Source organism: Pelophylax lessonae (assembly GCF_965119305.1).
Source record: "Pelophylax lessonae genome assembly, chromosome: 9".
Lineage (NCBI taxonomy): Eukaryota > Metazoa > Chordata > Amphibia > Anura > Ranidae > Pelophylax > Pelophylax lessonae.
This window is the reverse complement of record NC_138776.1, coordinates 235,641,304-235,657,085: the sequence shown is the minus strand read 5'-3', so window position 1 is coordinate 235,657,085 and position 15,782 is coordinate 235,641,304. Positions and strand designations below refer to the sequence as shown.

The following is a 15,782-nucleotide window of genomic DNA, read 5'->3' as shown; positions in this document are numbered from 1 at the left end:
ATACTGAGAAGTACTTTTTCCCTGGCTGTCATGCTGATCTAGTGGCTTCTATGTTTTCACTAACTCAGGACAAAGATGCTGATAAGGTCTTGAATTTACTCTGACCTTTCTTACTTGATTGTTCTGGGTCAGCAACTCAAAGCTCTAACAGCCAGGCAACTAGGTCAGCAACTCAAAGCTCTAACAGCCAGGCAACTAGGTCAGCAACTCAAAGCTCTAACAGCCAGGCAACTAGCATTACTGGAAGGAAGCCAGCAATGATAGCTTGCCCATTTCTCTCAGTACAGGATTCATAATATTTTCTTTGCATTTTATGGTTTTAGGAAGCCAAAATAAGCCTGTGTTAAACGCAGATCAGACCTTCCTCTTTAGGCAATGATAATGTCTTGGGTGGGGTTTGGTGACAGCAGAGCATCATCATTCTCTTCAACTTTCTGTGAGACAAAAAAATATATACATATTAGGTCTACTTGGTTAATTGTATCAAAAGGAAAAGAAAAAGATGGGGCTTTTGGGAGGCCAATGGGAAGAGGAGGATCACAAGTCTCACACAATTATTGCATAAAATATATATTTTATTAAATCAAAAACAAATATATAAAAAATATATATCACATAGACATATCAAGGTCAATACATATATACATATATGTAGAAATATACTCCCATTAGGGAGTGCCGATACTACTGTATCAATAGATGTTATTAGTCTCTATATTGCACGGTCTAGGGGTCCCCAGCATGCCGACGAGTTTCGCAGCAAGGTTTCATCAGGGCCAGAGAGACCAAGACAGACCGATATTTCCCACTGCACCAGAGACAGAACGACCATATGCACTAGGCCACTAGATTGAAGGAGCTCCAAACTGAAATAGCTACACTGGTATAAATCCAATATGGCGTTCCATTCATCATCTAAAATGTCAATAATTGGCGTACAGCTCAATATGTTCATATTAGGGAACATCCCTCATATCCTGTAGCAGTAGTGATAGAGCCTTGACATCAGAGGCTATCCATATGAGGCAGACAGCCCCAAATTAAATCCCGGGTGCTTCACATATAGACCAGTGTCATGGGTAATATTCCCCTGGGCCACCAGAATGGGCATGTCCAAAAGTATATTTTCCATCAACCATCAGGCCACAAACCACCTTTTTCAAGTGTCACTGCAGACAACCCCACTGGCAGCCTAGATTTTAGCCTTTTTAATTACCCAATTGTGTAGTTACGTTAGTAACCCTAAAAGATGGTATACTGGTTCCCTATTGGCTAAATTAGTATTACAGCCATTGCCAACTTTGCAGCATTTTCATTGTGGCTTGCCAAGCCTCTCAACATGATTGCACAGGCACTTGTCAAATCTCCAGGGATTGACCCACATGTGCACTGTTGCACTCCAATGCAATACAAACTCTCCAAAAAATTAAGTTGCGTGTGCACAATGCACGCATGGGCCTTGGTCAGAAGATATTATTAAGTGTCTGTTTGGCTCTTTGGTGATATCTAGCTGAATATGGGACAGGTAAGCACAAGATTGAAAGGAGGTGCAAGGGCTGGGCAAGCTATATTTCAATAATGAACCCCTGAGGAGGCTGGAGACTCACATACTAGCTCTAGTACTCACCAGTTTACTTCTATGGAGGTTGGGTGTTTTAAATTTTACTTTAAAAGTAGTGTTGTCGGACTGTAAATATCCAACCTCAACTCTGGGACCTGAAATTTTATTATTTGCTTGCCTCTAGCAGTAACCAAGTAGTATGTCATATTCATTCTCTCTGGAGAGGAGACGCTTGAAAGGGGATAGGATAGCGATCCACAAATATCTTAATGGTGACCATAGCATAGGGGAAAAAACTTTTCAGTAAAAGGGAGTTTAACCACTTCAGCCACAGAAGGATTTGCCCCCTTTCTGACCAGGCCATATTTTGCGATTCGGCACTGCGTTACTTTAATGGACAATTGTGCGGTCGTGCGACGCTGTACCCAAACGAAATTTAGGTCCTTTTTTCCCCACAAATATAGCTTTCTTTTGGTGGTATTTGATCACCTGTGCGATTTTAAATTCTTGCGCTATAAAAAAGAAAAAAGAGAGAGCAACAATTTTGAAAAAAAAAATACATATTTTTCACATTCTGCTATATGACATCCCCCCCCCCCCCCAAAAAAAAATTTAATCAAAATGTAACATTTCAGGCCAATTTGTTTTCTGCTACATTTTTTTTTTTACCAAAAATATCGCAATAAGCGCATTTTGATTGGTTTGCGCAAAAGTTATCACGTTTACTAACTACGGTAAAGATTTGTCATTTATTTTTTATATTATTTTATATATTTTTTTACTAGTAATGGCAGCAATCTGTGATTTTTTTTGCAGGACTGTGACATTGCGGTGGACAGATCGGACCCCTGACATTTGACACTTTTGGGGGGGGGACCAGTGACATTACTACAGTAATCAGTGCTATCAATATGCACTGTTACGGTAATAATGACACTGGCAGGGAAGGGGTTAACACTGTTGGTGATCAAGGGGTTAAATGTATGCCTCATGCTTACTGACGTGTGTGGGGGAGGGAGGGGGAGGGTTCTGTGACAGACCAAGAGATCGCAAGTTCAGCTATGCTGAATTCTGTGATCTCTTTCTGTGTCACTAAGAAGATCCGCCTGCTTTGTTTACATAAGCAGGCGGGTCTTCTCACCATTTCCCGATGATCGTCTAAACACAGTGGGAGCAGGGCTCCGGCGGGGCCCGCGCGCCCCTGGAATCACTAGGAGTCCAGCGACGTAGGTCTATGTCGCTGGACCCAGGGGAGCCGCACTGCCGCAGTAGTATTACTGTGAGCAGTCGGCAAGTGGTTAAAAAGACATGTGGCCATTCACTGAAATTGGAAGAGAAGCGGTTTAACCATAATCACTGTAAGGGTTTTTTACTGTTCGAGCAGTAAAGATGTGGAATTCTCATCCACAAGCAGTGGCATCAGCAAGGAGAATTGAACGTTTCAAAAAACTATTAGATGGGCATCTTAATGATCACAACATACAGAGATAACGGAATTTTTGTAAAATCTTACCGTAAAATTCCTTTCTCTGAGTCCTCCGACAGTCGCCGCCCACTCATACAGTCTTCACCAATGGGGTATTGACTTCCTCTCCTTAGGAGTAGCTAGGCAAAAGACTTGTTAGAACAAAAGCATTTCCATAGACACACCCATGGGGGCTGTCCCACTGGTCCAATACCCCTCCTGCAATAGCCATCTCAACTCAGTTTGGCATCAAAGCAGTGAAGTGTATAAGAAACCCAAAAGAGGGGCGGGGGGGTGGGGCGGCGACTGTCGGAGGACTCAGAGAAAGGAATTTTACGGTAAGATTTTACAAAAATTCAGTTTTCTGTTACGTCCTCCGACAGTCGCCGCCCATTTATACAGTCTTCACCAATGGGGATGTCCCAAAGCAGTGTAGACATGAGGGGTGGGAAACGCAACCATCAGAAAAGGCAACGCAGTACCCATCTCAGAGAAAGGAACCTTACATGAACAGAAAGGTAACCCTCTGGGCAACAAAAAAAGCTCAACAGGAGCATACATTTTCAGAAAATAAAATCATAAAATAGAAGAAGAAGGCTGAAACTGTAGCCCCAGCACAGGGAAGCCTGACTACTCCTGAACTAGGCAGAAGACAAACTGAGTTGAGATGGCTATTGCAGGAGGGGTATTGGACCAGTGGGACAGCCCCCATGGGTGTGTCTATGGAAATGCTTTTGTTCTAACAAGGACTTTTGCCTAGCTACTCCTAAGGAGAGGAAGTCAATACCCCATTGGTGAAGACTGTATGAGTGGGCGGCGACTGTCGGAGGACGTAAGAGAAATAAGTTTTACTAAACACATTTCACACACATCCACACAGGTTGAACCGTATGGACTGGTGTCTTTTTTTCTGCCTTACTGATTATGTCTCTACTTACCTCACATTTGCTGGCGCTGAAAAACACCTTCAGCCTGTAGATCAGAATAGCAGCGGAAACACAGATGCCCCAGATCATCATCAGCAAGGACATAATGATCACGCCGAACAGCAAGTTCTGTACAAAGGAGAGGAAAGTCAAACCAACTGTTCACAAAACATTCAGTCATTCCTCAACTACAGGAACTGTATTCCAAATGTTTTATTGCCTGAGAAAAACTGTTTAAAACACTAGCTAGAATTCCTTTAAATTTACTTTGGATAGAGTGGGAAAGGGCCACAACCTTGGTCAGGTTTTTTTTTTTTTTTTAATTTCTGTTCATGTTCCTGATTCACAAAAGGAAGAGAGGGGAGATCTCAGCTGAGACACAGGGAGCCTATAAACCTAACACAGGCTCTCACCCTTCCATAATTATCTAAACCTAAAAAAAGTTTTAGCTTGAGCAGCTTTCAAAGTTGGAGTGTGAATAGAATAGGAAACAAATTTTTCTCTTAAGGGGGTAGAGCCTTTGGGGTTGATTTACTAAAACTAGAGTGCAAAATCTGGGGCAGCTCTGCATAGAAACCAATCAGCTTCCAGTTTTCTTTTTGTGAAAGCTTAACCACTTTAAAAACGGAGTTCCTGGCCTCGGAAACAACTTTGGGCCATCCGTTTGCTTTAAATCCCCTAAAAAAACAAATGGATACTCCTGATTTTTTTTTTCTTTACTAACCTTGTTTTTGAAGAAGTATACTTGCCTTCCTTCAACTTCCTCCCTCTGCGGCCGCGGCCCGCGCCGTCACTTCCTGCTTGCAATGACTCCTGGGAGCTGAACGTCATTGCTCCCAGGAGTCAAAGCGCCTGCACCGGCCCCACTCATCCGTTCCAGTGCAGGCGCGTCATTCCCTGCTTAACAGCTTCTGGGCATGCATGCTGTGCACCGGAACTGACGAGCGGGGCCGGTGCAGGGCATTCTGGGATGAAGAGGACACGGAAGAGGACGCCCAGGCTTCAGCTGCCCACACCTGAGATGGCAGCGCTGGACAAGAAATTTTCAAGGTAAGTATTTCTTCTAAAAGGTAAGTGCGACCTGGGACAGTTCAGAGGCTATTCATTCTGAAATGTACTAGCCCTGACTGTCCCGGGGGTATTTTTATTGAAAAAACGTTTGAGGCCGGAACTCCGCTTTAAGACCGGAGGATTTTGCTGCTCAATGACAAGGCCACTTTTTTTCAACTTGGCACTGCATGACTTAAACTGTCATGCAATGCTGTATCCAAACAATATTTACGTCCTTTTTTCCCCACAGAGCTTTCTTTTGGTGGTATTTGATCACCTCTGTTCTTTTTATTTTTTGCGATAAAAAAAAAAGAGCGAATATTTTGCAAAAAATTGACATTTTCTACTTTGACTGTTAAAAAATATCCAATATATTAAATTTTTGTCATATATTTAGGCCAAATGTATTTAGCTATATGTCTTTGACAAAAAAATCTCAGAGTATTTTTATACACTTTAAGACTGGAAGATTTTACCCCCTTCCAGGCCATATTTTGCGATCCGGCACTGCGTTATTTTAACGGACAATTGCGCGGTCGGGCAACGCTGTACCCAAATTAAATGTCTTTTTTTTCCCCCACAAATAGAGCTTTTTGATCACCTCTGCGATTTTTAATTTTTGAAAAAAAGAGCGACCATTTTGAAAAAAAAAAAAACAATATTTTTTCACATTCTGATATATAACATTCCCAAACCAAAAAAAATGTAAAAATCAAAATTTAACATTTTAGGCCAATTCGTTTTCTGCTACATATTTTTGGTAAAAAAAAAAAAAAAAAAAGTAATCACAATAAGAGTGTTTTGATTGGTTTGCGCAAAAGTTATCGCGTTTACTAACTACGGGAAAGATTTATCATTTTTACTTTTTTTTAGTTTTTTTTTTTACTAGTAATGGCGGCAATCTGCGATTTTTTGCGGGACTGAGACATTGCGGTGGACAGATCGGACCCCTGACATTTTTGACACTTTTGGGGGGAACAGTGACATTACTACAGTAATCAGTGCTAAAAATATGCACTGTTACTGTAATAACGACACTGGCAGGGAAGAGGTTAACACTGTTGGTGATCAAGGGGTTAAATTTGTGCCTCATGCTTACTGATGTGTGTGGGGAGAGGGGGGGTTCTGTGACAGACAGATCGCAGGTTCAGCTATACTGAATCCTGTGATCTGTCCCTGTTTGTCACAGAGAAGATCCGCCTGCTTTTTTACACAAGCAGGCGGATCTTCTCACACTTTCCCTGACGATCAGGGAAGAGAGATGGCGATCACCACCTCTCCTCCTCCGGGCCGACTCCCGCTGTGTCTAAACACAGCGGGAGCGAGCCTCCGGCGGAGCGCGCACACCGCCGAGATAGCTAGGATTCCAGTGACTTCGGTCTACGTTGCTGGACCCAGGGCTGCCACTGTGTCGCAGTAGCAGCACAGTGAACAGTCGTAAAGTGGTTAAACAACCTGAAGTTAGAAGTAGATTGGCTACTATGCATAGCTGCACCAGATTTTACACTCTCCAATTTAAGTAAATCAATCCCTTTGTGTTTAGAGAAATCCTAGGCAGGCGCTATTGAGGCTGCTGTACAGAGTCCTTGTGCTCTCAACTCCAACTACTATGACATACGCTTTGTAACAGTAATAATTCACCAGCTGCAAAATCATCAGTATTTATGAGAGTTACTGGGAGGTTAAACATCTTTCATCCCATGTACAGTCCATGAAGATGCAGACAAGGGTCACACCGTGTATTCTTGAATTCTATTCTTGCAGTTCCGCAAATTCCAGTCATAGCCATAGTCATTGTTGTAGTCTCTGGAGTTTTGGCGAACTTCATCACACACATAAGCCATGTTGTTCGTCCAGGGGAAAATACCAATGTCTTGGGAAGCAAAGACAAGGCCAGTGATAGAAACTGCCAAGCAAGCCAAAAGAGAAATGAAGGAAATGACCATCTATGTGAAAGACAAAAAAAAAAAAAATGATGTTATAATATTATATACACACACACTATCCATCTACATCATACCGGGTTATCTGTCCCTATAGCAAGCCAAGCTGTCCAAGGTGCTTTTTTAAGGTTTTAGGAATTTCCCGAAGCTTCTATAGCAACCTTTTAGCAGTCATTTTCTATCTTTCAGGGGAGTTGCAGAGTCTCCTTGTTGCTTGAGATCCAGAAATTAATTTATACTTCATTATAAAGACAGCTAAGGAATTTAAAATATTCCTAAATGTGAAGCTGTAGGTTGCCCATACAAGATAAAGGTAACCGGTTTCCTGCTATCGTAGGCCCCATCAGATGTCCGGATCCACACACTCAACATTGCACTATCATCCCCAAAGTACTGTCAGATTGTATGAAAATACTTGCATAAAATAAGAATTTTATTTTCATCCCTGCATTTACTTAACACATAATACCACCTGTGTAAAATCTTCTGTTTGCCGATAACAGATTGTCCAGAGAAGGGCAACTAAACTAATTAGGGGATTGGAGGACCTTATTTATGAAGAGCGTCTACAAATCGCTTAATTTATTCTCCCTGGAGAAGAGACGCCCGAGAGGGGACATGATAGCAATTTACAAATACCTCAATGATGATCTTAGCATAGAAAAAAAGCTATTCAGTCGCAAGGATTGCATGAGGACTCGAGGACATACAATGCGATTAGAGGAGAAGCGTTTTAACATCAGGCAACGTGGGGGGTTCTTTACTGTTAGGGCTACAAGTTTGTGGAATTCTCTACCAAAAGAGGTGGTTTCTGCACGAAGTATGGCTACTTTCAAAAGACTCTTGGACATGCATCTCAAGGATCAGAACATTAAGGGGTATGAGAGATGATTAGGGTCACACACACCTACACAGGTTGAACTGGATGGACTATTGTCTTTATTCAACCTCAACTACTATGTAACTATGTAACTATGTAACCTGCCAATTCCCAAACAGGTCGCCGTAGGTCGCCTTCCATAGGGAAGCTGCGGACCCGTTCTAATAGGAGCGACACAAGTCGCTCTGACTTAGAAAAAGGGTCCGGAGCTTCTTTGGGGCGACCCGGAGGTGACCGCCATAGACTTTAATGTTATTAAGTGCGTGGCGGCCGCTCCGAGGTCGCGGCGCGCTGCTCGCACCGCGACCTCGGAGGTCGCCCCCCCAAGTCGGATCGCCCCTATGTGAACGGGGCCTAATTCTGCAGGTTAGAGCTTCCTAGGATCCCATATATGGCCAAGGCATGTCAACACACTGAACTAGCCCAAATAAATTGGTTGTAAAAGCAGAGGTTTTTTTTTTTTAACTCAAACACATTCTCTGCATTAAGGTAAAAAAAAAAAAAAAAAAATCGTGTGTTCAGCTCCCCACCCAGTACCCCCCTAAATACTTAGCTGAGCCTGATTTTGATCCAGCGCTGTCCCAGAGATCAGCAGCTCTTTTCTCACTGAACATGGAGGCAGCAGGGGGAGCTTCTGCCAATCATAGACCGAGAGGACAGAGTGGGATGGGGGGCCGAGGCATTGGCTGTGTGTGTCCTTGAACACACAGCCTAGCCTGGGATCAAGCCGCAGAAGTGCCCCCTTAGAAATCGGTTTGCTATGGGGGCACTTGGAAGTGGGGAGGAGGAGCCAGGAGCATTAGTGGGAGACCCCCAGAAGAGGATCGGGGCTGCTCTATGCAAAACCCTTGCACAGAGCAGGTAAGCATAACATATTTGTAATTTAAAAAAATATATATATATTTTACCACAAAACTACCTATACAGATAATGGGCATCTGTAGATAAAAACAAACTGTGCAGCTCTGGCTAAAGCGCAATAAACCCCCTGCTATAGGTGTAGGCCATTTACATACCCTATGAAGCCTGACTGGAATACTCCCAGGACGTTGCTAAGTGAAACCAAGTCATCACTGCTCACCTCCACCGTCACAGGAGTGAGCTCTCAAATGCTGAGCTCAGAGCTACTGCATCAGGGGAGAGAGAGTGTATGTGAGGGGGTTTGAAGAAAAAGATCTCACTCCTGTGATGGTGAGCAGTGATGACTAGGCCTCACTTAGCAACCTCCTGGGAGTATTCCAGGCAGGCTTTATAAAGGTAAGTAAATGGCCTTCACCTATAGCAAGGGTATTATTCATCTTTAGTCAGATCTGCACAGTTTGTTTTTAACCACTTAAAAGTAGTATGAGGTGTGGGCTATTTTTCAAAATAGATTTACCTAGGTGAATGTAGCATCTGTCCAAGGCTGCATCTGTCCGAGGCTGCATCTGTCCGAGGCTGCATCTGTCCGAGGCTGCATCTGTCCGAGGCTGCATCTGTCCGAGGCTGCATCTGTCCGAGGCTGCATCTGTCCGAGGCTGCATGTGTGCCCAAGCACCTTTACAATGAGAACGGAGCGATCAAACACAGTCGATTGCTCGGTTCTCGCAGCTCCCTGAGCAGAGAGCTGCTGTCTGGCAGCGGAGCTGTGAAGAGGCGGGGAGTGGCAGGCTCAGGCTCTCAGCGGCTCACAGATAGGCTGATCCAAGTGTCAGTCCAGGCACCTCGCGGATCCAGACTCCATTGTCGTAATGATGCAGTGCTTGGACAGACTTCTGTGATGTCAGCAAAGAGCAGAACTCAGTCCGCTCTCTGCTGAAAACTGGTGACAGAAGTGCAAAACGAATTGCACTCCTGTGATCCATAGGAGAAGTATAGCCAAATGAGCTTTGGCTATACTTCTCCTTTAAGGACCAAGCCTATTTCTGACATAAAACCTGTATATTTTGCTAGAAAATGATTTAAAATGGAGATCATTGCAATACTTTATATATCACCGTATTTGCGCAGCAGTCTTACAAACGAAATTTTGTTTTTGGAAAAATAGGCTTTAATAAAAAAAAATAGGAAAACAGTAAAGTTAGCCCAATTTTTTTGTATAATGTGAAAGATTATGTTACGCCGAGGAAATGGTTACCCAACATATCATGCTTCAAAATTGTGCACGCTCATGGAATGGCAAACTACGGTACTTAAAAATCTCCATTGACGACGCTTCGTTACCTGTTTAGAGTTAAGCCTTGTTCACACCTATGCATTGTTAGTGTTTTTTGCATTTTACAGATTTGCACTACAGAATGTGTTCCAAAGGAAACCAGGTTAAATGGACTGTAGTGCATTTCTGCAAAATGCATTAAAAATGCATAGGTGTGAATCAGGCCTTACGGAGGAGGTATTGTGCTAGAATTATTGATCTCGCTTTAACGATCGCGGCGATACCTTTGAACACCGTTTACATATGTGGGCGCGACTTGTGTATGTATAGCCTGGTTGAAAAAAAAAGACACGTCTATAGCTCAACCAATAAAAAACAAAAAAGTATGCGTTCGCTTCTGCACACGAGCTCCGAGGGACGATGTGCTTAAAAATGTTTTTTTTTAATTATTTTAACACTGTCCTTTCACCACTTTTTTTCCTATTACAAGAAATGTAAACATCCCTTGTAATAGAAATAAGAATGACAGGTCCTCTTTAATGAAAGACCTGGGGTCAAAAAGAAAGAAGTAATTTTACTTTTGCCAGTAAAAAGAAAAGTTGGCCCTTTTTACGCCGTTGGGAGGAAGTGACATTTGACGTCGCTCCGGTCCTCCAGAGGCATAAAGTCGAGCGGGGGCCATCTTGTCCTCACTTGATTTCCTGCCCATCCGAATCAAATCATTTTCACAGCTACCGATGGCTCCGGTAAGAGGGGAAAACGACCGGAAAGCAGACCCATAGAGGGATCCCGTGGCAAATCTGGCACTGGGACCACTTTTATCAGATTCTGGATCGCAAGCGGTGTAAAAAAAAAAAAAAAAAAATACCAGGGTTATGGCAGCTAGTTGCTGCTATAATCCCGGTATTTAACGTCAAAGTACTGACGCAATTACACCGGGGGCGGTCCAGAAGTGGTTAATCTATAAACATCTCTTACCTGCATTGGCAGGTTTTTTTGTAAAGGTGAACTATCCTTTTAAGATCAGGGCAAATGGACAAATCGCTTGTTATCCCAACTCCTAATATGCTTCTCGCCACCACCCCCCCCCCTGCTCTGAATGGGTCTGTAAGCACAAGGAGGTTACACAGAGTCTTCAACGTCGTCCTCAAAGGGAGTGTTGGCCCTTGTGACTGGGCTGATTGGACCTGAGCATTACATTATGTGAAGTCACCTGGTATTTGCAATAACTCTGACAGAGCATCTAAGAGGAGGGAGTGCTGCAAAGGTACGTATAAATGGGTTCTGAGGGTGAGCCAGCAAAAGACTCTGCCACTTAGCTCTGGATGGTCAAAGTGACAATCTTTAATAAAGTCCTTTGCAAGGACCACCAACAATACCATGACTGCCAGGTTTGCCTGCCTACATCATTTTGCGAGTAGAGATTGACCGATTATTGGCAAAGCCGATATATCGAGGGCCGATATGCACTTTCCCCGATATATCGGAATCGGCCTTTTGATTTACCGATATTGCCGATATTTCGGGGAAAGTGCATGTACCGGGGTGATGCCTGCAGCTGGAGGCATCACCCCCGTACCAGTCTCCATAGCCGACGGTTGGCTGTCTTGTAATGACAATCGATGCAGCTAAGAAGCCGCTTGGCTGTCATTCCAAGGAGCGGGAGGGGACGTCCCCCCCCCCTCCCGCGGCTCACCCAGGTCTCCTGTCCCACCGGGAGACCCGGGCATCCTACCTTCACCACCGCTGTCTGACCGAGTCTCCGTTTCTTTGAATTTGGCGCCGCCGGATACCCGGAAGTGATGACATCACTTCCGGGTACTGGCGGTGCCGAATTCAAAAACTGACAGCATTCAAAACAGCCAAAGCCGGTTAAGTGCAGAGGAGGGGTTTGGGGTATTTTAGACCCCCAGATCCCTCCACCACAGTACCTGTAGACATAAAAAATTATTATTTTTTTTTTTAAAGTATCAGCCAATATCGGCCGATACCGATATCCGATGACCAAAATATCAGTATCGGTGGTAAAAAAAACTATATCGGTCGATCACTAGTATGAATTTTGAGGGCCAAATGTGGTGACTGTCGTGAAGTTACGGCTCCACTAACTACGTACGTCCAAAGAGTGAACCTTCAGGCTCTGTTCACACCTAGGCGTTTCGGATTGTGAGCAGAATCGTCCAGATTCTAAATCGGCGCAAAACGCAGGACACGCTTGCAATCTCCATTACTTCTAATGGTCCCCCAATCACAGCGCAATTTTGCCACGATTGATGCCCGACAAATCAGTTTTGTTTGCGCGATTTTACCGTAATTTGTCGGGCAACAATTATGGCATATTCGCACCATGATTGGGGTGCCATTGAAAGTAATGGGGATTGCAAGCCCGTCCCACGTTTTGCGGCAATTGTAATCGCGGTGATTCTGCCTGCAATCTGGAACTCCCAGGTGTGAATGGAGCCTTAATCGCAAGCTGATGCCTGCAGTGGCAGGCATCAGCCTATGTGGGCTTTTTCAACCAGCTCCCACCTTGAAAGTGGTGCAGTGGCACTGATCACTTTTACAGAGCCGCCAGCACAGTGCCCCCTACCCCTGGCAGCCCCTCTCCACCCGGGGCTCTGGCTTTCGGGGTGGGGGGGCGGGGAGAGTGATGTGAGACAGAGGCAAATCATGCCTCGATCTCACATGCAAGCATTGAATGGAAGAGAATGATTTGGTCACTTTCTGTTTCAGATCCACCATTTAAAAAAATAAAATAAAAAAATGTACATAACTCCCATTGCCTCGCACACATGTGCAAATGCAAAAGCATGCCCACGCATATGTAGACCGCGGTCACACCACACACGTGACATCTCTCTGTGAACAAGTGAGTGCAATAATTCTAGCACAAGATCTCCTGATTAACTCTAAACCGATGAACTGTAAAACTTTTAAAGCCTATTAATCACCTATGGCGATTTTTGGGCATCGTAGTTCTTTGCGATATCGCAGGTGCATGCAGTTTTAAGATTTGGCATGTTGAGCATCTATTTACTCAATCTTATATATTTTACCAAAAAATGGGTATCATCATGTATGTTTGCATTAAAATTAATTTCATAATTTTTTTTTTCCCTGAAAATATGCGCAACAGTTGCGCGACTATTATGTTACATGAAAAATTTGCAACTATCATCTTTTATTCTACAGGGTCTCTGCTTTCAGAAATTGTATAATGTTCTGGGGGGTTGAAGTCATTTTATTGCCAAAAATTTAGATTTTTACATGTGTGCCAAAATTAAAAAAAAAAAAAAAATTGCTCTAGTGTTGAATAGGGATGATCGAACTTTTGAAAAGTTTGGTTCGACCAGAACACCCGAATTTCCCGAAAGTTTGGTTCGGATTCCAGAACCCCATTGAAAATCAATGGGACCCAAACTTCTGGAATCAAAAATCAACATTTTGAAGCCCTAAAACCCAATAAATGCCCCTAAAAAGTGCCCAGGGTTCTGTGAATCACACAAAAAAAAGTTCTTTATTGTAAAAATTGAAAAAAAAAAAAATGAGATTTCTTTGGATTTAGTGTCTGGGGGGTCTAAAATGTGTACCTGTGAAGTTTCAGCTCTGTAGCATGCCAAACCTTCAAAAATGACTTTTTTGCGTAACCGTGCCTTTCTTTTGATCCTAATCAACTGCACAACTGCACAGCCAATGTGTATGATGGGGACATAATGCAGTGCACTGGGAACAAGAGTAGAGTTTTTTTTTGAAAAATGTGTTGTCTCTTTAAATGTGGATATAATTAACGGGTGTATTTTCACAATGGGGCTATTATTACCAAATGTTTTCAAGAAGTCAAAATATGTATGTAGATGCACTTTATTTCATGTAAAATGGTGTTTGGTGCACTTTAACTTGAATTCTCACAAGAAACAGACATATATGCACGGATACATTGAGGGTTAGGGTTAGGGGTAGGAGCCACAATGTAGTGCACAGTGAACAAGATTAGAGATGTTTTGGATGAATACGGTTGTCTCTTGACTTTGAATAGAAATAAAGGATGCTTACAAATGGTGGTGCCGACGATGCCTTGACACCATAACCCTATGAAAGTGCTGGTAATGAAGGCAATAATTGCCTTTGTAAGGAAAAAAATTGCAATGATATGCATCTGTGAAACAGGTGCGCAAAAATTGTTGTTTGGGTGTTGGCGGAGCCATACCACTGTAAGCCCAAAGAGCTGGTATTGAAGTAGGCGAAAAAATTAAGAAGATGTGTACCTGTGGATCAGGTGAGCAAACATGGTATTTTTGGTGTTGGCGAGCCTCCCCACCGTAAGCCCAAAGAGATGGTTTTGAAGAAGGCGTAAAAATTATGAAGGTGTGCACCTGTTCCACAGGTGCGCAAACATGGTATTTTTGGTATTGGCGGAGTTGGTGAAAAACGCACACTGCTATGCGACCCAAAGTTGTCGCTGATTACAGCACAGCAGATGTGTGTCACGCACAGTGGCAAAGCCTTTTGCACAGTGCACTTGACGCTTACAAGAACAGGCGTTAAGTTGTCACTGAGGCAATGTATTTTGCTGACTAGCAAGCACCTATACCTGCTGTAGATATATCAGCAGTACAACGTGCTCACTAGACGGAACCCTGACACTTTAACTATCCCTACAGAAACTAGATTGTTGAATCTAACTACAGTGGTATATAGTACCCTAACTACACTGCATATCCCTTTTTTAAAGCCCAGTTCCTGTCCCATTGCATTTTGGGCAGTTCTGGTGGCCGAATTATGAATTTTTACCGCAAAAAGTTTGGAATTCGGCCGAATTTCGAACACCCAATGTTCGGGTCGAACCGATGGTCGACCCGAACCGTTCGATCATCCCTAGTGCTGAATTGCATAAATTGCACAGACCTCCTTGTGTCTGAATATTGTTTACATTGTGGTGCATGATCCTCATGTAGACATATAATATTTTGTGTACACTTTCAGCACTGATCAACATGGTAACCAGGGAAAACCTAATGACTGCACTTACCAATAATGGTTTGGGATATTTGTAAGTCAAAACGTTCAGTGCTCCAGCAACAAGGAACTGTTAGGAGACAAACAATTACATATTATGGCATTTTAAATTGTAATAGACTAATAGATCTACAACCACCTACAAGTATTTAGGAATACAGACCAGAAAAACAGTGAGCACCCAGAATAGGTCTCCCCCTGTGAGTGCCAAGCACAAGCCAAACACCTGGAGTGCTTCAGGGTTTTTCCAAATGCAGTGCAAAATCTTTACTATGTCCTCTTTAAAGGTTTTCTACTGCATTGGTAAAACAGCCACTCAGGACAAAGCAACAGTTTAACTTTAACACCAACCCAAGAACAGCGCATACAGCACATACTTGCCCCCCTTCCACTATCTCTGGTGGTGTGGAAAGGAATTCCTATGTAAGCTCCTTGTCAATCTAGTTGGGGCTTACACAAAGCTAAGTGCAGAAAACAAAAGACTTATTGCCAAAGGATAAAAATGCACTTACTGTACTAGCATTAAAATAAAACCAGGCTCATCATAGAATGTGGCAAGGAATCCAGTGGCAGGTGGTCCCTGGGGTGGTCCAATGTGCAGCTTGATGGTGGAGATCCCAACTGACCAGCAGAGAGGGGCCGAAGGAGAAGGGACTAGGAAGGATGGCTGCGCTGCCGGGACCAGCGTGGAACGCAGGACCCGGATGGGATGACTGGCCAATCGATGCTCCAAAACGCGTACCGCTCCGTTAACATCCCTTCCTGGCATTTGCGTTCCACACTGGTCCTGGGCGCCTTCTGCTGACG

General features: G+C 43.5%; 1 protein-coding gene across 1 annotated transcript in view; it reads right to left on the bottom strand.

Annotated features, from left to right (window-relative positions):
- The window catches only part of LOC309564847 (uncharacterized protein), a 155,518-nt gene that overhangs the window by 101,367 nt on the left and 38,369 nt on the right, over positions 1–15,782 (bottom strand). The window lies entirely within an intron of this gene.